Genomic DNA, 26482 nt, shown 5'->3' with positions numbered 1-26482 from the left:
CCAGAAAACTTCTGACTTCCGTCGGAGTCTTGGGTCTTTCCCAATTCATTATAGCTTCTATCTTGGCTGGGTCCACTTTAATTCCTTCTTTATTGACTACATGACCAAGAAATTGCACTTCCTTTAGCCAAAATTCACACTTTGAAAACTTAGCATACAGTTTCTCTTTTCGCAGAATTTCCAAGGAAATCCTCACATGCTCCTTATGATCTTCTTCCGTCTTTGAGTAAATCAGTATATCGTCGATAAACACAATAACAAACTTATCCAAATACTGCTTGAATACTCTGTTCATAAGATCCATAAATGCAGCTGGCGCATTCGTCAAGCCAAATGCCATTACCAAAAATTCATAGTGTCCGTATCTCGTTCGAAACGCTGTCTTGGGTATATCTTCCGCTTTGATCTTTAACTGATGATACCCAGATCTTAAATCAATTTTTGAAAAACACGAAGCTCCTTTTAACTGGTCAAACAAGTCATCGATCCGCGGTAGAGGGTACTTATTCTTGATCGTCAACTTATTCAGTTCGCGGTAATCTATGCACAACCTCATACTTCCATCCTTTTTCTTTACAAATAACACCGGTGCGCCCCACGGGGATACACTCGGTCGGATTACTCCTTTGTCCAACAACTCTTGCAACTGAGCTGCCAATTCCTTCATTTCGACCGGTGCCATACGATAGGGAGCTTTCGACACTGGTTCCGTACGAGGAGCCAAGTCAATCGTAAACTCGATCTCTCTGTCTGGAGGTAGTCCAAGCAATTCATCAGGAAACACATCCGGAAAATCTCTTACCACCGGAATATCCTCGATCTTCACAGATTCTCTCTCTACGTCCACGACATGAGCCAAATAAATTTCACATCCTTGACGTATTAATCTTCTTGCCTCAATAGCCGTTAGAAATTTCTTCTCTTTCCTCTTTCCTTTAAATATCACTTCCTCACCATCCTTAGTTCTTAATTTCACTTTCTTACTTTTACATTCTATTTGCGCCTCATGGTTTGACAACCAATCCATTCCTAGTATAACCTCAAATTCTCCTAACTAAAAGGGAATTAAGTCAGCAGAAAAGTGCCGACCTTCTATGGACACATCACAATCAGGATAAATCTTATTAACAACAACTTTCTCTTGATTTGCTACCTCTATAATCATATTAGGCTCTAGAGGGTACGCAACACAATTTAACTTATCAAGAATACTTTCAGAGATAAAAGATCTAGTTGCTCCAAAATCCATCAAAACTTTTACTTCTACTGAGTTTATAACAAGCATACTTGTTACCACGTCCACCTCTTGCACCGCATCTTTCATTGTCATGTTAAAGGTTCTAGCTCTGGGTTGAGCTAATGGTGTTGGGAGTGACGGCGGTCCAGCAATTCTGAGAACATTAGCCTTCTGCACAGGCTCCTTGCAATTCCTGGCCATATGGCCCACTTTGCCACACTTGAAACATGTCGAATCAGGCTTCCTTACTCCATTTGGACATTCTGAAGAATAATGCCCCTTCTGGTTGCACTTAAAACACGTTATATCCAGCTTATTACACCTCCTCGGGTGTCTCTTTCCACAGTTCCTGCATTCTTGCATCTGGGGTCTGCTATCCTTCCCCGGTTGTCCAGCTTTCTGGAAACTGTTCTTCTGAGCTCCATTACCGGGTCTAAACTTCTGGAAATTTTGGTTTTGACTTCCACCATTCTTCCCAAACTTCCCTCTGAACTTTGAGCTTCCTTGCTCTTGCTCAGAGCTTTCAAACTTCCTCTTTCTTCCTTCATTTTCTCTTCGGGCAGCTTCCCGCTCACCTTCCACTATCATTGCTTTCTGAACCAAAGCAGCATAATTCTTAATCTCCAACATTGCTTTTTGACTCCTAATCCACGACTTAAGTCCCTGTTGGAACCTCTTAGCCTTCTTCGCTTCCGTATTCACGTACTCAGGTACGAATCTTGACAATTCCGAAAACTTCACTTCATATTCCGCTACTGACATTTCCTCCTGTCTAAGATCCAGAAATTTCATTTCCAACTGATCTTGCATATAGCTTGGCAAATACTTTTCCAGATTCATCTCGGTGAACTTCTCCCAAGATAAGTCTTTGCCTTCCAACAACGCCTTAGAAGACTCCCACCAGAAACTTGCTTCATCTTTCAGATAATAACTTGCATACTGAGCTTTCTTGTCATCCTTAACTTCTGCTAACTCAAAGGCTTTTTCCATTTCTCTAAACCACGACTGCGCTTTAATTGGGTCTGGCAAACCTAAGAACTCTGGGGGATGAACAGATTGAAAGTGCTTAAAGTTTCCAACTTTAGGGGCCACATGTTGTTGCAAAAGCTGAGCAAGTCTGCTCATCATAGTCATTTCTGGGTTTATTTCTGGGTCTTGGGTGGGGATTTCTTCTTCTTGGTGATCTGGTGAGTTGCCCATTTCTTACAAACCTGATTGAGCAATTATTTAGCAATACGATGGCATGGCATATATATAACAACCTATGAAATCTCTTTTGTGGGTTTTAAGTTTTTATTTTTACCCAATTTTGCACATGCAATCCTTATTACTACATAATTCTCATATCAGTGTTGTTTTATCATGGCACAAAACAGGGTTTTATGTTCTTTAAACATGGTTATACGAAAACATGGTATTGAGAACAGTTTATAAGATAATCAAGGTGCACAATGGAAAGCAAGACAATGGATTTATTTAGGCAAATGGTACATAGAGATAATTCTGGTTATCATAAGTTCTGAGATAAGGTATAATAAATAGAAGGGTTAAAAAGAAGAAAAACTGGAAAAATCCCCCTATCTACCCCTAACTTCCAACTACTACTACTACTACTACACTGATCTAAATACAACAAGACAAATGAAAAAGGGATCCAGGCATCTAACCAAGTATCCCAAAGCCTACCAGCGCTGAAAACAACAATCTACGGGCTCAACCAACAGTCATGTCTAATCATCTAGAATCTCTCTCAACATGACCAACATCCAGCGAATGATCTTATGCAGCCTCCGGGCCTCAGCATCAGCATCACTAGTGGATGGTCCCTCATCCAATCTCCTCCTGGCAACCTGTAATAACCCCAAAATTTTGAACTCTTTTTGTAACCCTTATGAATAGTATTTTTGCTGATATTGCTGAATAAAAAAACTTTTCATGCCACACTATGTAGGGGTTCTTTTATTGTTATTCTGAGATCTTATTAGCACTCTATATGATATATAAGTGTATGTAAAGATCGTCAGAATCCAAATTCAAACACTTTGATTTTTTCCGAAAATCCACCAGATACCGAAAGAATTGAGTATAAGGTAACAGGAAAAAAAAGGATTTAAATTTAAGGATTATAAGAGAGGATCATAAAAGGAATATAATGTATTGAGAAAGGTTAAGGAAACCCAAGTAATAAGATCCCGGGTATGATCCCTCAAACGATAAACGAAAATGAAAGTTAAGCGAACCGTATAACAGATCAGCGGTCATTAGCCAAGTAATTAGAAGCTAATCAAAGAGGTTAGTGAGGATGATGTCATCAAACCAATAAGAAGAGGACAAGTGTGGGAGGATGACATAACATGATGACCTAAGCATGACCAAAGAGAAGTGTGTTGTTGGTTGATTAAGAACCACACAAAATTCACCATGGTTAAAAGTAATAAATCAAAAACAAAAGCAAGCAACCAAGCAAAATAAATCACAAAATCACAAAAACACAAAGTTGACTTCTTTTCTTCAAGAAAGCTCTCGGCCTTTCTCTTTTTTTCAAGAAGAAAAATCCAAAATCCAAGATCCAGGCCTTGTTAATTAGTGAGGTAATTATCTAATACTCCTTATGCATAGATATAGCTATCCTATAAGTTTGAGCTTCAAATTCATTCACAATCTCTTCCTAAAATTCATGGAAGAAGAGGGTAAATAGTGTTTTTCAAGAAGTTAAATTTTTGTTCTTGAGTTTTTGTTTAGATTAAGCTTGGATAAGGACTTTCAAGGGTGATTCCAAGCTAATTAGTTACTCCTACTCACAAGGAAGGTATAATCTCTTAACCTAGCTTTGTTATTGAATTTTAAAAGCTTAGCATGAGTATTATAGTTCATAAGAGGCTTGATTGTTGTGTATGTAGAGATTAGTTGGTTTTGTGATGTTTTTGGAGTTGTAAATCTTGGTTATTAGTTAAAGAACTTAAGAATAGTTTTAGTTCATGTTTGAGATTAATATAAATTGGAAAAACTTGACGTGTTGGGGCTGTTGTAGTGAGGTATGGATGGAGTTTGGTTGTATGGTTGAATTGTGGTTGGTTTGTGGTTGATTAGGAGTAGAATAAAAATTGGTAATCGCGTAAACATAGCCGTCGTAATATCCGATTTACTTTAGACTGTTTTTGCTCTTAACATCAGGACCCGATAACTCACTGTTAGGTTTTGACCATTGCCATGATTAGATAGTTCATGTTACGAGCTTCGTTTTGATATGTGATTCGTTTGAATCCGACATACGGTTTAGGAGAAACGACCGTTTTAAGTAACGGCGTTTCGCGAACGAACCATTACCACTCGCCTTACTTTGAAACATAGGTTAAAGACCTTAAATGACTAATTGGGGTATGAAACATTTATGTGAAGTGTATTATGCAGTTGGTAAGGTACTCGCGAAAGAATCGCCTTAAAACCCTTAATGGTTAATTTATTAAAAATGGTGGAGCCGAGGGTACTCGAGCGACTTAAGTGAATCGTTAAGCGCAAAAGCGAACGTTATGGTCTAATTGGTTAAAGTATAGATTCATAAGCGAATTTGGTTTAATTCCAACTTACATGTTGTTTATAGGTTACCAGACTTGTCCCAAGCCATTTATCACCCCGAGTCGCTCAGGCAAGTTTTCTACCCGTTATACTGTTGTTGTGATGTATACATATGTATATGCATTATCTTGTGATAGATGCATGATGGTTAATTAGCAAATCTTGCGATATATTGGAGCATGTGATATGGTATATATGCATGTCAGTTTCGTAATCTTCATATATATATCTGTTGATTCAAATGCTTATTAGTTGCATAATACCTATGCTAGAGATAAGCAGTAGTTGCGTATACCCTTAGTATAGGGGACCCAAAGGTGAACATTTTCTAAACCGGGAGTCGATGTTCCCGAGTATAATATATATATATATATATATATATTGATGTAGTTTTCAAAACTATTAATCGAATAAGGTTTATTTAATAACTTTATTTTATTTAATTTAATGAATATTATTTTGAATATTCATTCGAAGACTTATGACTCCGCTTACTTTATTTAATGAATATTACTTTGAATATTCATTTGAGGACTTATGACTCCGATTATTTACTAAGTAATATTCTTTATTTTATTAAAGAATAATGTTTCGATAATCAAACTTATTTTTGATTATTCAAATAAAGATAGTACTTTCGTATAAGTATATCTTTGGTTATTTAATACCCATTTCAAGTATGAGTTTTAACACTTCTACTTCGATTATTTTTATAGAGATTATTCTTTTTGGGAATATTATTTAAATAATAATATTCAGATATTTTCTAATATATTGGGACTGATTTATTTTAATAAATCAGCAGTACTCCAAACATTCTTAAAAATGTTTCGAGTCTTCAAAATGATTTTTAAAAGTTAGAGCGGATCCCAAAACTCATTTTTTTATATTTAAGATCTTCCTTTCAAAGGGGATTTAAATACTCGCTCAAAACCTGAGGGATTCGGCTCTGTGGTGTATTTTATATTTGCAATGAGGTTGCTGTTTGGATAAATGAATTGATTACTTACCCAACGTTCAAGAAGTAAGTCCATCTATTGAGTCGGCATAAGCAACATGGGCTCAGTGGGAGTCCATCAAATGCGTAGGTGGCTGAGTGGCAGTCCAGCATAAGGTCCTATTGCGGCCAGGGTGATGACCAGTGGGAAATTCGTCCATCTACTAGTAGAAAAGGTTACTTATTGGTATCTTTGCCTGATCAGCAAGATATCGGGTTTATGCCAAAATTCTTTTCCTTTCCGAATTCATTGGATGTTACAAACTCTGTTCATACTTTACATAACAGAGGTTTCCAGGAAATGTATAAAAGATTTATATGTGGATATATATATCGGGACTAAATAAAGTATCTCGTAACTTCATTTCATTCAATAATATAGCAAAGATTGAATCTATTTAAGTCTTAACTTGTGGTCTCATCTATGGGATGACCTTTTGAAACCTATAATACTTTGAACAGTGGTAGTTCAAGTAGCTTTATAAAATGGTATAAGTATAGAGAAGTAATTGGTAACTTCATCTTCCTTTAAGCTTATATCCAGTAAGTATCTACCTGACACTTGATAAAGGTTTCCAGTAAGTTATCCATTTAGATACTTGCATTATTGTTTACACTATATATTATCTTGCGAGCTGTAATGCTCACTCTTGTTTCATTTCTTCATCACACAACAACAGTTAGGAAAGATGGCCAGACTCAAGCAGACCCAGCACAAGCGCGTGGGAAGCGTCCCGCGTCTTCCCATTGATGTTGTAGCTGCTATAGCTGCAGAGGTAGATCTATTGGTAGATCAGGCATTCTACTTTTGGGAACCAAATATTGTATAATTATAACTTGTGGCAGATAATGGCAAATAACTGTAAACTTATCAAGTAATCATTTTGGGTTGTAATAACTTTTAAATTGTGGATTCAAGGACTTGTACTTATTTCAATTTCATCTCTGAGACTATAACGGGTTGTGGTGTGTGTTAGTGTGGGGTCACAACATGAGGTTATTTATTATTAATTAAGTTAAGTGGTATTGTGGGAAGAAAGACCGTAACGACCCGGATCCCCGACCCCGGATCTGTGGGGTGTTACAGAAATGGTATCAGAGCTAAGCGTTATAAACCTCAGAGATGATGCGACGATATAATAATCAACTCACAAAGATAATAAGAACTCTTGCCAAGTTCATAGTCGGACTACTTAAAGTAGCACTGACAGTTAAAACCCTTACGGGAACCCTTATAAGTATCATGATAGTAACTTAGCTCGTTTAATGTGTAGGCACATGTGATAGAGGACCCTGAGATGTTCGAGCGTGAGCATGATGAGGCACTGCTAGATGCCGAGAATCAGGAGGAGCCTGAGATGGAGGAGGATGAGGAGGACCCCTCAGAGGAGTCAGAGATAGAGGTTGTTGCTATTTCAGATGAGGAGGACCCGGATGAGGTCCTAGTAGCTGAGGAGCATATCGGAGCTATAGTGGAGTATACTGGTACCCCTTTACCCTCACTCCTGGTGGTCAGAGCTCCTACCCCTCCACCCCTATCTTGGAGCCCCTATGATGACAGCTCAGAGACCCATACTCCCGAGCCTAGGAAGATCGAGGAGGCACCCCCAGCGGCTCCGGATTCAACACCTCTCGACCCTGCCCAAAGGCAGTCTTTGTTAGCTCACGGCTATGTTCAGGATGTACTGAGGATCCGAGTGGCTATTGCTGAGGCCCGGCTAGATTAGGTTAGGAGGGAGTTGGATGTAGAGAGGGCGGGTAGGTGTGCCCGAGCTTATGAGAATAGGGCTACTATACCCCGATCCTTGAGGAGGGAGCTGACGGGGATAGAGTTCACGTCCCGAGCGAGACTCCGATCGCTCCAGGGGGACAGGCATGGTAGGATCTCCAGGCGGCAGGCCGACTATATCTTCCATCGTGCGATGGAAAGGGTATGGGAGCTGACCCGCTCCGGTATGTGATTCAGGACCGACGATGGGATAGTCTAGTTGTCTAGTTAGTCGAGGCCATAGTAAGAGCCAATTTTCCGGGATAGTTAACGTGTATATAACATCCCTTTTTCTGACTAGATAGGTAGACTCTTGTGTATCACTTTTGGGCAGATGGCTGTAGCACTGTTGTACTTTTGACCAGATCAAACTATGTATTTCTCGCATTATGTATATATTTGTTTCCTTTCAGTTCATTTCCTTAGTGACGAGATCACTGTTTTTATTACTGCACTTCTTATCAGAACTATCATAAAATATTAGAATTGCGAGATACATTCTCCCCATTAGAGAACTGTGCAAGGCACAATTTTGTGTATGATTGTGACCTAACGTTGAATTTCCTAAAAAAAAAATTATCAGTATCATGCCGCCAAGAAAGATTGGAACTAGGTCGAACCCTGTATCTGAGGACCAGGGAAGCCATAACCAGGACGATAGGAACCAAGAACACAGTGAAGAGGAAGATGAGGATTATGTTAAACATGATGACTCCCAGTATGAAGAGGAGGAGGAAACATATGATGTTGAGGGATTTGAGATAGAGGCTGAAGAAGGAGAAACTGAGGTTGAGCAACCAGTACCAAACCCAGGCATGGATCCCATGGGACAGTTCATGCAACTACTAAGGCAGAACTTGGAACGTCAACCCAACCCACCCCCTCAAGGAAATAACAATGTTGTGGCAAACTCTTTCAGGGCTTTCAAGTCCCTTAAGCCCCCTGAGTTCCACGGATCAGCCGACCCAGTTGAGGCAAGGGCATGGTTAAAGGAAATAGAGAAATCCTTTGAGATTCTGAGTACCGATGAGGCACAGAAGACTGTATTTGCTACCTACCTTCTGAAAGGAGAGGCCAACTACTGGTGGGAGGCCAAGAAAAATATGGAGACATATGATATTATAACCTGGGAGAGGTTCAGTCAGTTGTTTTTGGGAAAGTATTTCCCGAGGTTAATGGAGAACCAGATGGAGCTCAAGTTCTTGGAGCTAAAGCAGAATAACTTATCTATAGCAGAGTACGAAGCAAAATTTACTGAGCTATCAAGGTTTGTGCCGGAGTTTGTGAGCACCGAGGAAAAGAAAGCTAGGAAGTTTCAGCAGGGACTGAAACCGTGGATTCAGAATAGGGTGGCAATCCTTGAGCTTACGGATTATGCCACTCTGGTGTAAAAGGCAACAATTGTAGAAGCCGGAAGTGAACAGATGCAGAAGGAAAGAGAGAAGAAGGGAATAAAGAGGAAAAGTATGAGCATGGGTGGAGGTTCCGCAGGAGGGAGCTTCCCAACTAGAGTTAATAGAGGAGCAGTGTCCCTACCGGAAAAGAACATTGGGTTTAAGCGGCCAATGAGTGTGAATGTGGGCCAGAGCGGTCAGAAGTCAAGAATGTCCTATTCCAACCAGTCTCGACCCCCATTGCCAGCCTGTAACACTTGTGGAAGGATGCATACTGGGGAGTGTAAAGGAAAGCCAGTAACCTACTTTAAGTGCGGTCGAGAGGGTCACTGTTCAACTAAGTGCCCTTCATCAACCCATGCTGTCATTCCAACCACCACTTGTCATCACTGTGGACGCCCGGGTCATTGGAAGAGGGAATGCCCAATGAACAAACCAGCAGCTTCAGGAGCCAGCAGGGCTGCCTCCAATAAGCCACCTACTGCGAGGACTTTCAACATGACAGTCCAGGATGCTATGAAAGACTCAGATGTGATAGTAGGTACCCTTTCTCTAAATTCAGTCAGTACAAACATTTTATTTGATTCGGGGGCAACTAAATTTTTTATATCAAAGGACTTTGCGCGTAAGTTAAGAATTAAGGCTGAACCCTTGATAGAACCCTTACGAGTAGAAATAGCCAATCATGAAGTTATTCTTGTTAACCAGATTCACCCCGCCCGTGAGTTAGGCATAGGGGAACAATCTTTTAGTGTTGATCTGATTCCTTTTAAATTAGGGGAGTTTGATATAATTTTGGGAATGGACTGGCTATCTAGCAATGATGCTCAGATAGACTGTAAGGGGAAGAAAGTTAAGTTGAATATCCCAGGAAAGAAAGAAGTCATATTTAGAGGAAAGAGGCAGACGCAGAAATTTTTGACTATGGCCCAGGCCAAAAGGATGCTACGAAAAGGAAATGAGGCTTATTTAGCCTATGTGGTGGACACGCAGAAGGAGGTGCCCAACTTACAAGATATTCCGGTAGTCAACGAATTTGAAGATGTATTCCCACAAGACCTTCCGGGATTACCACCCGATAGAGTGATTGAATTTGCTATTGAGTTGGCCCCAGGGACGACGCCAGTTTCAAAAGCACCTTACCGGTTAGGCCCATTAGAAATGAAGGAATTAGCTACCCAATTGCAGGAACTTTTGGATAAGGGTATGATAAGACCCAGTGTGTCTCCGTGGGAGCACCAGTGTTATTTGTTAAGAAGAAAGATGGGAGCATGAGGTTGTGCATCGACTACCGAGAGTTGAACAAGCTAACCATAAAGAACTGGTACCCGTTACCTAGAATAGACGATCTGTTCGACCAGCTAAAGGATGCTGTTTATTTTTCCAAGATTGACCTGAGAACTGGATATCACCAACTAAAGATTAAACCCGAAGATATTCCCAAGATCGCGTTCTGTACCAGGTATGGGCACTATGAGTTCTTGGTAATATTCTTTGGATTAACCAATGCCCCAGCGGCTTTCATGGATTTAATGAACAGAGTATTTAAGAAGTACTTGGACAAGTGTGTGATAGTTTTTATCGATGATATTTTAATCTACTCAAGGACTGAGGCAGAACATGCAGAGCATTTGAGGATAGCTCTAGGAATACTCAGAGAGGAACAGTTATATGCCAAATTCTCGAAGTGTGAATTCTGGCGGAATGAAGTACAGTTTTTAGGACATGTGATCAATAAAGAAGGAGTATTGGTCGACTCCTCCAAGATAGAGGCGGTCTCAAATTGGGAAAGGCCAACCACACCCACAGAGGTAAGGAGTTTCATAGGATTGGCCGGCTACTATCGTAGATTTGTACAAGACTTTGCGAAGATCGCCGCCCCTTTGACACGACTTACACGTAAGACAGAGAAGTTTGAATGGACGGAAAAATGCGAGAACAGTTTTCAAGAATTAAAGAAAAGGTTGGTAATGGCCCCGGTGTTGGCATTGCCAGATGGAAAAGGAGATTTTGTGATATATAGTGACGCGTCGCACAAAGGATTAGGGTGTGTGCTTATGCAGCATGGTAAGGTAATTGCGTATGCGTCGAGACAACTGAAGGAATACGAGATTAGATATCCTACTCATGACATTGAGCTCGCGGCAATAGTTTTTGCCTTAAAGATTTGGAGGCACTACTTGTATGGAGAGAAGTGCGAGATTTTCACAGACCATAAGAGCCTCAAGTACATATTTACGCAGAAAGAGCTCAACATGCGCTAGAGGAGATGGTTAGAGCTAATCAAGGACTATGATTGCGAGATTCTCTATCATCCGGGGAAAGCCAATATGGTGGCTGATGCCCTTAATAGGAAGGAAAGACTCAGAATGATAATGACTTCGGAAGAATTGATAAAGGATTTCGAGAGAATGGAAATAAAAGTAAAGGTAACCAGAACCGGAACTGAAAAGCTGTTTGAGATCTCGATGCAGCCAGAGTTATTGGAAAAGATCAGATTGTGCCAAGAGTGTAATATCTGGGATATATCGTGTAATTATTTTTTTTGCTAATAAATAATTATTATGCATGTTCAGTATCTATTTTAACTACACCAGAAACTGAATCAGACAACACCTGTTACACAATGGTGGCCAAAAAAACTGTTGTCACAAAAAATTAGACAACGGTTAATTAGTAGTTGACCAAAAAGCCTTGTATAATTCTGTTTCACACAATGGTGATTCAACTTATTCAAAAATGTTGTCTAAATGGTGCCCATGTGCTCCAATGAGACAATAGTTGTATTCATCCTCATTGTGTGACTTCTATTGGTACAAGTGTTGTTTAGGTCACAATAAACCGGTGTGCTTTCTATTATTTTACACAATGGGTTTTAAGGACTATTGTGCAACTTAGACAATGGTTTTTCGGTACCAATGTGTTATTTATTTGAGATAATGGTGCAGAAAAACCAATGTTAGAAACAAAGCATAACAGACAATAGTTTATCACCTCTGTTGAGTAAAAGAGTTTCAGACAATGGTGTCTTACTCGTTGTCTGAATAACCTGCATTAGAAAATATGTTACAACAACTTTCATGAAAAATCGGTGTCTAATTTTCAGAGGGTTTGAATTATTTTTACTGTAAATTTTATTTATATAAAATTAAAAAAAGTCACATTTTCTTTATCGTTGGATTATGAATAGACTATTCTGAGCCGTTGATTTACAAAAAATTAAAATTTTCGTTTCCCCCTCTATTTTATTTAGATTCCCGCCTGAATTTTTAAAAAAAAATTGAATTTTTTTTGAAGGTGATTTAGGTTTGGAAGAATGATTTTCTATAATATAAGACAATAGTTTTAAAATTAAACCATTGTACGAAAGTGTACAAACAAGCCTTTTTTTAGGAAACCATTGTGTCATGACATCAACCTTTTTGACAAAATATAAGGCAACGGGTTGGGCAAAAATCCATTGTAAGAACCTATACAAACAAGTCTTTTTCGTTAAAGCCATTGTCTATTGACATTAAATTTCTTGACAATCCCAAAGACTTGAATGAGACTTGAATCGTTACCGTACGCTTTCAAAATGTGCTACAAGAGAAGTGATTGGCATGTAAAAACTCATATTATCAAACACATGTTTAAATATCACTAAGATTATACGAAATAAATAACTTATATTTTTTCGTTATAATATGTTGTATTGTAATCATATACGTACGTAGATCCCGTCATTACTTTCGAAATATAGTCGATAACTATACATATGAAAGATTCGGGACTTGTTAAGTTTACGATATTACATAAAGACACCATATGAGTAAAGAAAAGTGAAACGAGCCATTTAATGTCGATCCAGTTGAATATTTCAGTTTTTCTTAATTTAATTCGATACAGGGGTTTAAAATTTGGAAGAATGATTTTCTAAAATATAAGACAACAGTTTTCAAATTAAACCATTGTACGAAAGTGTACAAACAAGCCTTTTTTGGGAAACCATTGTGTCATGACATCAACCTTTTCGACAAAATATAACACAACGGTTTGGGCGAAAATCCATTGTAAGAACCTGTACAAACAAGTCTTTTTCGTTCAAACAATTGTCTATTGACATCAAATTTCTTGACAATCCCAAAGACTTGAATGGGACTTTAATCGATACCGTACGCTTTCAAAATGTGCTACAAGAGAAGTGATTGGCATGTAAAAACTCACATTATCAAACACATGTTTAAATATCACTAAGGTTATATGAAATAAATAACTTATATTTTTTCGTTATAATATTTTGTATCGTAATCATATAGGTACGTAGATCCCGTCATTACTTTCGAAATATAGTCTATAACTATACATATGAATGATTCGGGACTTGTTAAGTTTACAATATTACATAGAGACACCGTATGAGTAAAGAAAAGTGAAACGAGCCATTTAATGTCGATCCATTTGAATATTTCATTTTTTCTTAATTTAATTCGATATAGGGGTTTAAAATTTGGAAGAATGATTTTCTAAAATATAAGACACCAGTTTTAAAATTAAACCATTGTACGAAAGTGTACAAATAAGCCTTTTTTAGGAAACCATTGTGTCATGACATCAACCTTTTTAACAAAATATAAGATAACGGTTTAGGCGAAAATCCATTGTAAGAACATGTACAAACAAGTCTTTTTCGTTCAAACCATTGTCTATTGACATCAAATTTCTTGACAATCCCAAAGACTTGAAGGGGACTTGAATCGATACCGTACGCTTTCAAAATGTGCTACAAGAAAAGTGATTGACATGTAAAAACTCACATTATCAAACACATGTTTAAATATCACTAAGGTTATACGAAATAAATAACTTATATTTTTTTGTTATAATATGTTGTATCGTAATCATATACATACGTAGATCCCGTCATTACTTTCGAAATATATATCAATTTTAGTCATATGAAAAAATTATTAAAAAATTTGAAATTCATCTTGCATGTCAGGATTAGAAAAATCCGGTAAAAGTACCCCTCCCGACAACGAGACTCGTTCCCGATTTACAAGATTAATTTTTAAAATGATTTTTTGGACGATCCAACCGTACGGATGTTAAGATATATCAATTTTAGGCATATGAAAAAATTATTAAAAAATTTGAAATTCATCTTGCATGTCAGGATTAGAAAAATTCGGTAAAAGTACCCCTCCCGACAACGAGACTCGTTCTCGATTTACAAGATTAATTTTTAAAATGATTTTTTCGATGATCCAACCGTACGGATGTTAAGATATATCAATTTTAGTCATATGAAAAAATTATTAAAAAATTTAAAATTTATCTTGTTTGCGTTTTTGAGGAAAAAGAGGTAAACAACTCCTTAAAACAAGATTCGATGCCGATTAACGAAATAAATTTTTCAAATGATTTTTTGGACGATCCAACCGTACGTATGTTAAAATATATTGATTTTAGCCATGTAAAAATATAATAAAAAATTTCAAAATTTATTTTCCTTGAGTTATAAAGGAAAATGAGGTAAAAGTACAACTCCCTAAAACAAGATTCGTTGCTGATTAACGAATTGATTTTTTGAAATGATTTTTTGGACGATTCAACCGTATGGATGTTAAAATATATTAATTTTAGCCATGTAAAAATATAATAAAAAATTTCAAAATTTATCTTGCTTGACTTTATAAGGAAAATGAGGTAAAATTACAACTCCCTAAAACAAGATTCGTTGCCAATTAACCAAATAATTTTTTAAAATGAGGTAAAGGTACAACTCCGTGAAATAAGATTCATTGCTGATTAACAACATATTTTTTTCAAATGATTTTTTGGACGATCCAACCGTACGGATGTTAAAATATATTGATTTTATCCATGTAAAAAAAAAATCAAAATTTATCTTCCTTGTGTTTTAAAGGAAAATGAGGTAAAAGTACAACTTCCTAAAACAAGATTCGTTGCTGATTAACGAAATAATTTTTTGAAATGATTTTTTGGACGATCCAACCGTACGGATGTTAAAATATATTGATTTTAGCCATGTAATAAAATAATAAAAAATTTCAAAATTTATCTTGCTTGACTTTATAAGGAAAATGAGGTAAAATTACAACTCCCTAAAACAAGATTCGTTGCCAATTAACCAAATAATTTTTTAAAATGATTTTTTTGACGATCCAACCGTATAGATGTTAAGTTATATCAATTTTAGTCATATGAAAAAATTATTAAAAAATTTGAAATTCATCTTGCACGTCAGGATTAGAAAAATCTAGTAAAAATATCACTCCAAACAACGAGATTAGTTCCCGATTTACAAGGTAATTGTATAATATTAAAAACATTCATGTATAAAAATATTATTATTTTTAAATAAGAAAATTTTAATTAATTCTTTTACACTAATATGTAATACGATAAATATAATTAAATAATAATATTTTTAAATTAAAGAATTTATTAACCTATTTACACATTTTAACCCAATTTTCCCATTCCCTCTCATTAAATTTCATTTCCCCCTTTCACCAAATTTCATTTCCCCCCATATCTCCCCCTTATCTCCACTGATTTCTTCTTATCTTATCTCTGACTTTCTCTTCTCCCTCATTGTTCTTGTGCCGTTCTTTCATCTCCGATTTCTTCCCTCTCCAGTTTCTTACCTATTTTTTTTTAAAATCACATCGATGCAGTGATTTTCATCAATCGCCTCATTTGTTGATAGTAATCTAGATAGGGAATGGGTATTGATTAGAATTGAATATCAGTCTTGGATGGGGAAGAAGAAGATTGCAGCAGATAGAGAGTTTGATGATAAGAAGATATTGGAACAACACCAGAAAGCTAAACACTTTAAATGTCATCTTTGTTAGAAGAAGCTTTCTAATGTTGGTAGCATGTCTATTCATTTTTTTCAGGTTCATAAAGAGACTGTTTCCAAGTATATACATCTCTCGCTCATCTCTCTCTCTAATCTCTCTCTCTCTCTCTCTCCCTCACTCCCCTCTCCCTCTGTATTTGTATATGATTTGGATTTTGTTTGGATCGTAGGTTTGTGATTTGGTTGTTTTTATAATTTGTTTACTTTGGTTGATATGTTGAAATGCCGAATAGTTTTTGTAATTTTGTTGAACGACAACTGTTGAATTGAATAACACTTTTGGCACTTGAAAAAAAATATGATAAGAGTTTGATGGTGGGGGAATTTTCCGCCCTGTAATGCTGACTATGGTATTAGTAAGGACATAAATGCCTATATACAATATTTTCAATTCTTCAGTGTATCCAAGAAATTAAGTATTGTATCATTATTGGTGCGCTTAATGTAATTTGTATATTGTGTGTACTTTCAGTTATCTAGAGTATCTGCAATCTCTTGAAGAGAAAATTGATCTTGACTGGAATTAAATCTCATCATCCTTGGGGAGATCAGTAAATGTCTATTTTCAAAGGAAGGCTGCCTGATAAATCTTACTGCTGATGGAGAGAACTTGACAAAGTTAGAGAAGTATGTTGCCAAGTTTCTTGAATCTCTTCCAGCAAGAGAAGTCTATTTCATGTACTAAAACTGGTAAAATTACTTTCGTATTGTGAAATAAGTATGTTTATGATTGTGGGTTGGAATATGTGTTGATACTTGTTGCTCAAATACATCCCTTAATTAAAGGAAATGGTATTGTCATGTTGATTAAGGGCTACCCTTAAATGAGATTTATTCTAATTACATTAGTTTCTGGCATTTTTTCTACAAAACCGCAAGGAAAAATCTCTGGCACTACTTGCTCAGAATTTTGTCAACCTTTTCCTTCGTTCTGGTGTAAGTTATGCTAATCTTTTACATGCCTTTTTCAAGGTCTAGTTGTTATTTTAATTATATGTTCTAAACTTTCTTGTCCCTTTAGGCGGATATTATCTCCCTAGATAGTGCTGCAACAGCATTGCCCGGTGATGTGCATGATTCAACAGCTATGCGAAGTAAATGACCTTGCCACTGTTCACCATATAATCTAAATTGTAGATGATCTACTGTACATTTATTTTCCTCATGTAATTAAATTCTACAGCTAAAGCGAGGCGCCTCTATGATATTACCAATGTCTTTGCATCTATGAATCTTATTGAAAAGGTTAGGTATATTCAGGATTTACTGATGTGAGAAAAGGCCTAAGATAGTTGTAAAATGAATCTAATTTTTCCTAAATACGATATTGTGAATTTGTAGGTCCGTCATCCAGAAAGTGGGAAACCAGCATTTAAGTGGTTGGGGATGAAACAGAAATCTAGTAATGCACATGAGCATGGTTCTGGTTCAAATGACACCATGATGAGGGTGTTTGGAACTGAGATAGCAAATACTGCCTCAAAGAGATTCATAGATTCTATATCCAACTGCAGGTCTAGTGAGAAGGTACATGTGCCAATATATGCCAAGCAAATTAATGTGGAAACTGAAGATGATGAGAACTCATCAAAGCAGCACCAGGGGAATCTGCCTAAGGATCCAGAACGTGGGGAACCAGCATTAAGGCGGTTGGTGATAAAACAGAATTCCAGTATTGGTTCTGATTCATATGACACCAGGAGGAGGGTGTTTGGAAGTGAAATTATGAATACTGCTTCAAAGAGGTTCAAGGACAATTCTTTATCCAAGTGCAGGTCCAGTGAGAACGTAATTATGCCAACATATGCCAAGCAACATAATGTGCAAAAAGAAAATGATGAGAACTCAATGAAGCAGCAGCAGAGGCATCTGTCTAAGAGTTTTGTGTTTGGTCCTTTTACTCAATTATTTGTAATTTTTACAATAGGATTAAGACACAGTTTTATTTTAACAATACTATTTGATTTGTTTTAAATGAGTTTGATCTGGTACACAATTGTGTGAAAGCCATTAAAAATTATTAAAACCATTGTATGTCTTACTTTATAAAATTATTTTCTTCTAACAATATCTTGGTCATTACAAAAACTGTTGTGAGCATAGCTGAAACACAATACCCCAAAAATAAAAAACCGTTGTCTAAAGTATTGTTTTCTTAATAAAAACCATTGTTTAACTAGATGAAATTTATACATAAACTGTTGTAGGAGTAAATTCGCATAACACTATTTTTAACTATTGTGCCTCTAAATTGTTACAACGGCTAAGAAACTGTTGTTTGTAGAATATTAGAAAGGGTCATATGCGTTGTGTGAATAAAATGAGACAAAGGTTTTATATTCAGTTGTGTGATGTATTTGTTACAATGGTGCGTAACCATTGTATGAGTGCCAAACACACCGCCCCCGGATAGACAACGAAAAATTCATCTTTTAGACAATGGTGGAAAACCATTGTCTGATTCAATATTTCTTGTAGTGTTTGTGAATTATTTGTTAAGTGTTAAATGTGTTTGGATGTTTAAAAATGATATCAATTGAGTATTTTAATTTTTATATGTCCAAAATAAAATATAGATAATTGTCATATCTTCCTAATTACTTTTATGTTGATTTATGAATTTATAGGAATCATATAAATTTTATAAAATCTTTTTCCGGGTATTCAAAATCTATTTTATAAAAACGGGAACCAACCGATGTCATCCGTTGTTACATTTTTAGAACCCGAAACTCTTCCGAGAACTCCTATCTAACCTACTTGTAATATTCCGAGCATTTTCCATGTTTTGACTTTTTCGATCCGGCGTACGGTTGGTCCTGCGCGGGTCCCGTCGCAACATTTTCGATACAATATTCGTTTCGGTAAATCAATAAAACTCGTATTTTCGAGAAACGGGAGCTTTTTTATTAAACTATTACAATTATCATCTCGTAGTACGTGTAACCAGGCGCTGAGACCAAGACCGCAGTACAAATTGTACTGATTTGGATAATTATCTCGAAAACCGGTACTGTTTGGATCAGTTTTTATAAATAAACGTACCATTTTATATCCGGAATGATCCAACGGGATACTAATTTCCCATAAATATAAATAGCCTCTACCATATTTTATTTTGTATAAGAAATCATTTGCAAACAGTATTTACAGAATTTTTACAGAGAAAATACTATAATTATATTATGTTCTTCATAATCAAACACAAATTCGGAGGCGTTATCGATATCCGATTTTGGCGTACATATACTCAAAACGAAGCTACTGAAATCTAAAATCCAAATCTTCCATCAATTTCAACCCAGAAACATCAGGTGATTTCCTATTTAATTATTTATATTCGAATTTCTTGGTATTTAAATTATGAATTTTTGTACGGATGATTGTTTGAATGATTTGATGATTGTATGTTGTAGAGCTTGTTTTCCTGATCATTTTGGTATATTATACTTCAAATTTGGAGTTCAATAACATGTTTAATTTTAAGTTTGATTCTCTGATTGAAGAAGTTAGGGTTTATATTGTTTGAATGTTCTCAATTCGATTTGGGGGAATCTTTGTTAGGGGTTTTCAGTCGATCTTGATGGGTGCATCGTGTTCCTTATCAAATTTACAATCGAATCATGTATTCATACGTCACAAACGATTCCTGGAAAGTACGGAGTTGTTTTTTTTATTATCGCCGGAGTTCATGCTCGAATTCGCCGGATTTCTTGTTTCTGCTATTGTTTGTGATTCTGGATGGTGATTTTGGATTCTCAGAACATTGAGGAATGAATTCGTGACAGAAAGCAAGACAGAAAAGCATAGTGGCGGGCAGATTAAGGTCGCCGGAATCCGGCGGCGGCCACCGGAAACTGGGTTCATCCCAGAAACCGGCGGTTCGTCCCGACCCGGTTACCGACCCGTTTACCTGGTTATCACAACCCGGTTTTGATCCTTTTCAACCCATTTTTCTATTTTAAAAAGTATTTCTGGATTTCCTTTTTAAAAATAATTCAGAAATTCATTATTTAAATTCTAAAATTCATTTTAAATTCCAAAAAGCATTATTTTTAATTCTAAAAATTATTTTTAATTCAAAAATAAATCTAAATTAATTAGTTAATTAATTTTAGTTAATATTTAATTAATTAATTGATCAATTAATTCGAACATTAATTGATTAATTGATTTAGTTAATTATTAATTAATTTTAATTAATTATTTAATTAGATTTAATTATTTAAAAATGATTTAAAAATTTCGAAAAATAGTTTTGAGCTTTAAAATATTATTTTAAATTATTTTCAAGGCTCGATAATTATTATAAAATTGTTTCAAAGCCAGAATTGGCCAACCGAACCTTGTTTATTACTCTGAAATTGATCCAACGACCATTTTTAATTCTGAAAAATGTTTTAAAAATTATTTTAAATACCCAAAAGCCTGTTTATGACCCGAGACTTCTTTATAAATGATATGTCATTGATTATTTGACGTGTTATGTGTTATATGTGACTTGTTGGTTGATTGTCGGTCTATATGTTCGGTGATAACTTGTTTATAGCGTAACTTTCAATCCGTTAATCGGATTTGGGTAAAACGAAGGGTTGATAGAAATGTATGTCGAATAGAATCGTATGAGTTAAATATTAATAGATACTTATGATGCCTAGCAGAGTAAGCAAGGCGTAAGAAAGAGAAGCAGGTGATCAGAAAATAGAATTTACATGTAGAAAATACAAGTGATCAGAGGATAGAAGTGAGGTATAGGAGAAGCCGACGAGTGATTGTTGAATGGAGTCATTAGACAAGTACAAGTGAAGTTAAAATTGATTATGATAAGGCAAGTACTTCTAAACCTTTCTCGAGATATATTGCAAATATTTCTAAATTCTCTTGTGACATATTGTTAATATTCAAAATAGCACTGTTTTATATTTGAAATACTTTGAATCCTTCAGCCTTGAACCTGAGCCATATCATTTGATCTTTGAGCCGTAAGCCTTATTCTTTCTGAACCATTTCTTGTTGATTTACCAGATATTAAACCACACAAATACGATACTACTCCACAAATATATAACCATCATATACCAAACACTGGAACATAATTGTTTAAACATACAGAAACTTTTATACTCAACCATACCTTGTGATATCAAAGTATTAAAACCCTGTAAAAAAATTATCCATTTAATACCCGATTATCCTACAGGCTGGAGGCCATTTCTTTTATATACTTTGACATACCCTTTCTGGTACCCATGAATTTTCACCATGCTCTTATATAAATGTTTTATTACTATTGATTATGATCTGGTTTTATTGAATTATATTGTTTATCATATTGAACTGCTTTAGAATTGGATAGTTTTTTTGTGTGGACCAGATTCGTGGTCAGACCATATCGATGGTCAAGTTAGGCCAATGTGTGCCTTGGATCCAGTAGTTAGAGCAGTGCTGTGTGCTTTGCTCGGGGTTAGTGCGTGACTGATCAGCAGCCTAACCTTGGTTTTAAAAATTTAAAATGAATATCCAATTCTATTGGTTGTTTAACAAGAAACTTGATTCCTTTGAATCATCTCGTTTGATCATTGTTTAAACTTAGTTATTGCTATTATGACTTGCTGAGCTAGTTAGCTCACTCTTGCGAATCTTTTTATATATTTTACAGTTAAGAAGGATACGGTTGATAGCGAGGTTTCCCAGTTCAATGTACGAGCTAAGATTCCAGATTATGTTGGATCGAGCTAGCAGGAGCCTAATGCAGTAATGAGATCATAAGGTTGTAAGAATAACTTCATATCAGTTGTAAACTAAATTAGTTGGGATTTGGTACGTTGTAATAAAAGTTAAGGTTGTGGCTTGTTTTCATACTTTAACCTGTTGCGATCCGTGGTTATGTAAAGCAGGGTCATTGCAAATAATATTTTATATAGAGGTTTATATATTGAGTATGTGTTGTGGACCCCAAACTTCTGACCCGGGTTTGGAGGGCACCACAAAGAGAAAGTAATGAATGAAGGCAGAGAGTCAATGACTGGAGAAGAGATCCATACTGAGAGAGATGATAAAGGGATAATGAGGTACTCTTACCGGATTTGGGTTTCGCACCTTCAAGAGCTTAAAGACGAGATTTTGGATGAAAGCCATAGTTCAAGGTATTCCATTCACCCGGGAAGCACCGAGATGTATAGGGATTTGAAGGAGTATTACTGGTGGCCCAACATGAAGAGGGACGTAGCAGAATGGGTAAGCAAATGTTTGACTTGCCAAAGAGTAAAGGCAGAGCACCAGAGACCCAGTGGACTTTTACGACCCCTGGAGATTCCCGAATGGAAATGGGAACAGATAGCCATGGATTTTTTTGTCGGTTTACCAAGGACGAAAGCCAACCATGATGCCATATGGGTGATTATAGACCGACTGACAAAGTCAGCTCATTTCATTCCTATCAATGAGAGATACACAGTTGATAGACTGGTGGACATTTACCTTAAGGAAATAGTGACGCGACATGGAGTCCCAGCGTCCATTGTCTCAGACCGAGACCTCAGGTTCAACTCCAGATTTTGGAGGAGCTTTCAAGAATGTGCGGGGACCAAGTTAAATATGAGTACCGCTTACCATCCCCAGACGGATGGGTAGAGTGAAAGGACCATCTAGACACTAGAGGATATGTTGCGAGTCTGTACAATAGACTTTAAAGGAAGTTGGGATGATCACTTGTCGTTAATCGAGTTTCTTATAACAATAGCTTTCATGCTAGCATCGGAATGCCGCTTTATGAGGCCTTGTACGGAAAAAAAGTGTCGATCTCCCTTATACTGGGATGAAGTAGGAGAGCGGAGATGCTCGGACCCGAAGTGGTCCAAAGGACCAAAGATATAGTGGATCTCATCAGAGGACGACTGGTAGCAGCCCAAGACAGACAGAAGAAATATGCAGACCTAGCCCGAAAGGACAAGGAGTATGAAGTAGGGGACTTAGTACTGCTAAAAGTATCCCCTTGGAAGGGATTAATGAGGTTCGGAAAGAAAGGGAAACTAAGCCCAAGATACATTGGACCTTTTGAGATACTAAGACGGATTGGGAAGTTGGCTTACGAGCTAGCCTTACCCCCGAACCTACAACAAGTTCATAATGTGTTCCATGTATCAATGCTAAGGAAGTATCATCGGGATGCCAGGCACATAGTGGAGTACGAGCAGGTGGATATGCAACCAGATCTGACTTACGTGGAAAGACCAGTAAAGATTATGGATAAGAAGGAGCAGGTGCTTCGGAACAAAGTAATCAAGCTAGTCAGAGTGCTATGGCAGAATCATAATGTGGAAGAATCAACTTGGGAACTAGAGAGCGCAATGCTAGAAAAGTACCCCCATTTGTTTTCTATTTGATTCCGGGACGGAATCCTTTTAAGGAGGGGAGACTGTAATAACCCCAAAATTTTGAACTTTTTTTGTAATTCTTATGAATAGTGTTTTTGCTGATATTGCTGAATAAGAAAACTTTTCATGCCACACTATGTAGGGGTTCTTTTATTGTTATTCTGAGATCTTATTAGCACTCTATATGATATATAAATGTATGTAAAGATCGTCAGAATCCAAATTCAAACACTTTGATTTTTCCCGAAAATCCACCAGATACCGAAAGAATTGAGTATAAGGTAACAGGAAAAAAAAGGATTTAAATTCAAGGATTATAAGAGAGGATCATAAAAGGAATATAATGTATTGAGAAAGGTTAAGGAAACCCAATTAATAAGATCCCGGGTATGATCCCTCAAATGATAAATGAAAACGAAAGTTAAGCGAACCGTATAACAGATCAGCGGTCATTAGCCAAGTAATTAGAAGCTAATCAAAGAGGTTAGTGAGGATGATGTCATCAAACCAATAAGAAGAGGACAAGTGTGGGAGGATGACATAACATGATGACCTAAGCATGACCAAAGAGAAGTGTGTTGTTGGTTGATTAAGAACCACACAAAATTCACCATGGTTAAAAGTAATAAATCAAAAACAAAAGCAAGCAACCAAGAAAAATAAATCACAAAATCACAAAAACACAAAGTTGACTTCTTTTCTTCAAGAAAGCTCTCGGCCTTTCTCTTTTTTTCAAGAAGAAAAATCCAAAATCCAAGATCCAAGCCTTGTTAATTAGTGAGGTAATTATCTAATACTCCTTATGCATATATATAGCTATCCTATAAGTTTGAGCTTCAAATTCATTCACAATCTCTTCCTAAAATTCATGGAAGAAGAGGGTGAATAGTGTTTTTCAAGAACTTAAATTTTTGTTCTTGAGTTTTTGTTTAGATTAAGCTTGGATAAGGACTTTCAAGGGTGATTCCAAGCTAATTAGTTACTCCTACTCACAAGGAAGGTATAATCTCTTAACCTAGCTTTGTTATTGAATGTTAAGAGCTTAGCATGAGTATTATAGTTCATAAGAGGCTTGATTATTGTGTATGTAGAGATTAGTTGGTTTTGTGATGTTTTTGGAGTTGTAAATCTTGGTTATTAGTTAAAGAACTTAAGAATAGTTTTAGTTCATGTTTGAGATTAATATAAATTGGAAAAACTTGAGGTGTTGGGGCTGTTGTAGTGAGGTATGGATGGATTTTGGTTGTATGGTTGAATGGTGGTTGGTTTGTGGTTGATTTGGAGTAGAATAAAAATTGGTAATCGCGTAAACATAGCCGTCGTAATATCCGATTTACTTTAGACTTTTTCTGCTCTTAACATCAGGACCCGAGAACTCACTGTTAGGTTTTGACCATTGCCATGATTAGATAGTTCATGTTACGAGCTTCGTTTTGATATGTGGTTCGTTTGAATCCGATATACGGTTTAGGAGAAACGACCGTTTTAAGTAACGGCGTTTCGCGAACGAACCATTACCACTCGCCTTACTTTGAAACTTAGGTTAAAGACCTTAAAGGACTAATTGGAGTATGAAACATTTATGTGAAGTTTATTATGCAGTTGGTAAGTCACTCGCGAAAGAATCGCCTTAAAACCCTTAATGGTTAATTTATTAAAAATGGTGGAGCCGAGGGTACTCGAGCGACTTAAGTGAATCGTTAAGCGCAAAAGCGAACATTAGGGTCTAATTGGTTAAAGTATAGATTCATAAGCGACTTTGGTTTAATTCCAACTTACATGTTGTTTATATGTTACCAGACTTGTCCCAAGCCATTTATCACCCCCAGTCGCTCAGGCAAGTTTTCTACCCGTTATACCGTTGTTGTGATGTATACATATGTATATGCATTATCTTGTGATAGATGCATGATGGTTAATTAGCAAATCTTGCGATATATTGGAGCATGTGATATGGTATATATGCATGTCTGTTTCATAATCTTGATATATATATGTTGATTCAAATGCTTATTAGTTGCATAATACCTATGCTAGAGATAAGCAGTAGTTGCGTATACCATTAGTATAGGGGACCCAAAGGTGAACATTTTCTAAACCGGGAGTTGATGTTCCCGAGTATAATATATATATATATATATATATATATATATATATTGATATAGTTTTCAAAACTATTAATCGAATAAGGTTTATTCAATAACTTTATTTTATTTAATTTAATGAATATTATTTTGAATATTCATTCGAGGACTTATGACTCCGCTTACTTTATTTAATGAATATTACTTTGAATATTAATTTAAGGACTTATGACTCCGATTATTTACTAAGTAATATTCTTTATTTTATTAATGAATAATGTTTTGATAATCAAACTTATTTTTGATTATTCAAATAAAGATAGTACTTTCGTATAAGTATATCTTTGGTTATTTAATACCCATTTCAAGTATGAGTTTTAACACTTCTACTTCGATTATTTTTATAGAGATTATCCTTTTTGGGAATATTATTTAAATAATAATATTCAGATATTTTCTAATATTTTGAGACTGATTTATTTTAATAAATCAGCAGTACTCCAAACATTCTTAAAAATGTTTCGAGTCTTCAAAATGATTTTTAAAAGTTAGAGCGGATCCCAAAACTCATTTTTTTATATTTAAGATCTTCCTTTCAAAGGGGATTTAAATACTCGCTCAAAACCTGAGGGATCCGGCTCTGTGGTGTATTTTATATTCGCAACGAGATTGCTGTTTGGATAAATGAATTGATTACTTACCCAACGTTCGGGAAGTTAGTCCATCTATTGAGTCGGCATAAGAAATATGGGCTAAGTGGGCGTCCATGAAAGTGTAAGTGGCTCAGTGGGAGTCCATCAAATGTATAAGTGGCTGAGTGGCAGTCCAGCATAAGGTCCTATTGCGGCCAGGGTGATGACCAGTGGGAAATTCGTCCATCTACTAGTAGAAAAGGTTACTTATTGGTATCTTTGCCTGATCAGTAAGATATCGGGTTTATGCCAAAATTCTTTTCCTTTCCGAATTCATTGGATGTTACAAACTCTGTTCATACTTTACATAACAGAGGTTTCCAGGAAATGTATAAAAGATATATATGTGGATATATATATCGGGACTAAATAAAGTATCTCGTAACTTCATTTCATTCAATAATATAGCAAAGACTGAATCTATTCAAGTCTTAACTTGTGGTCTCATCTATGGGATGACCTTTTGAAACCTATAATACTTTGAACA

This window comes from Apium graveolens, chromosome 4, assembly GCF_009905375.1.
Source record: "Apium graveolens cultivar Ventura chromosome 4, ASM990537v1, whole genome shotgun sequence".
Lineage (NCBI taxonomy): Eukaryota > Viridiplantae > Streptophyta > Magnoliopsida > Apiales > Apiaceae > Apium > Apium graveolens.
The sequence above is the reverse complement of the archived record's forward strand: the minus strand, read 5'-3'. Positions refer to the sequence as shown.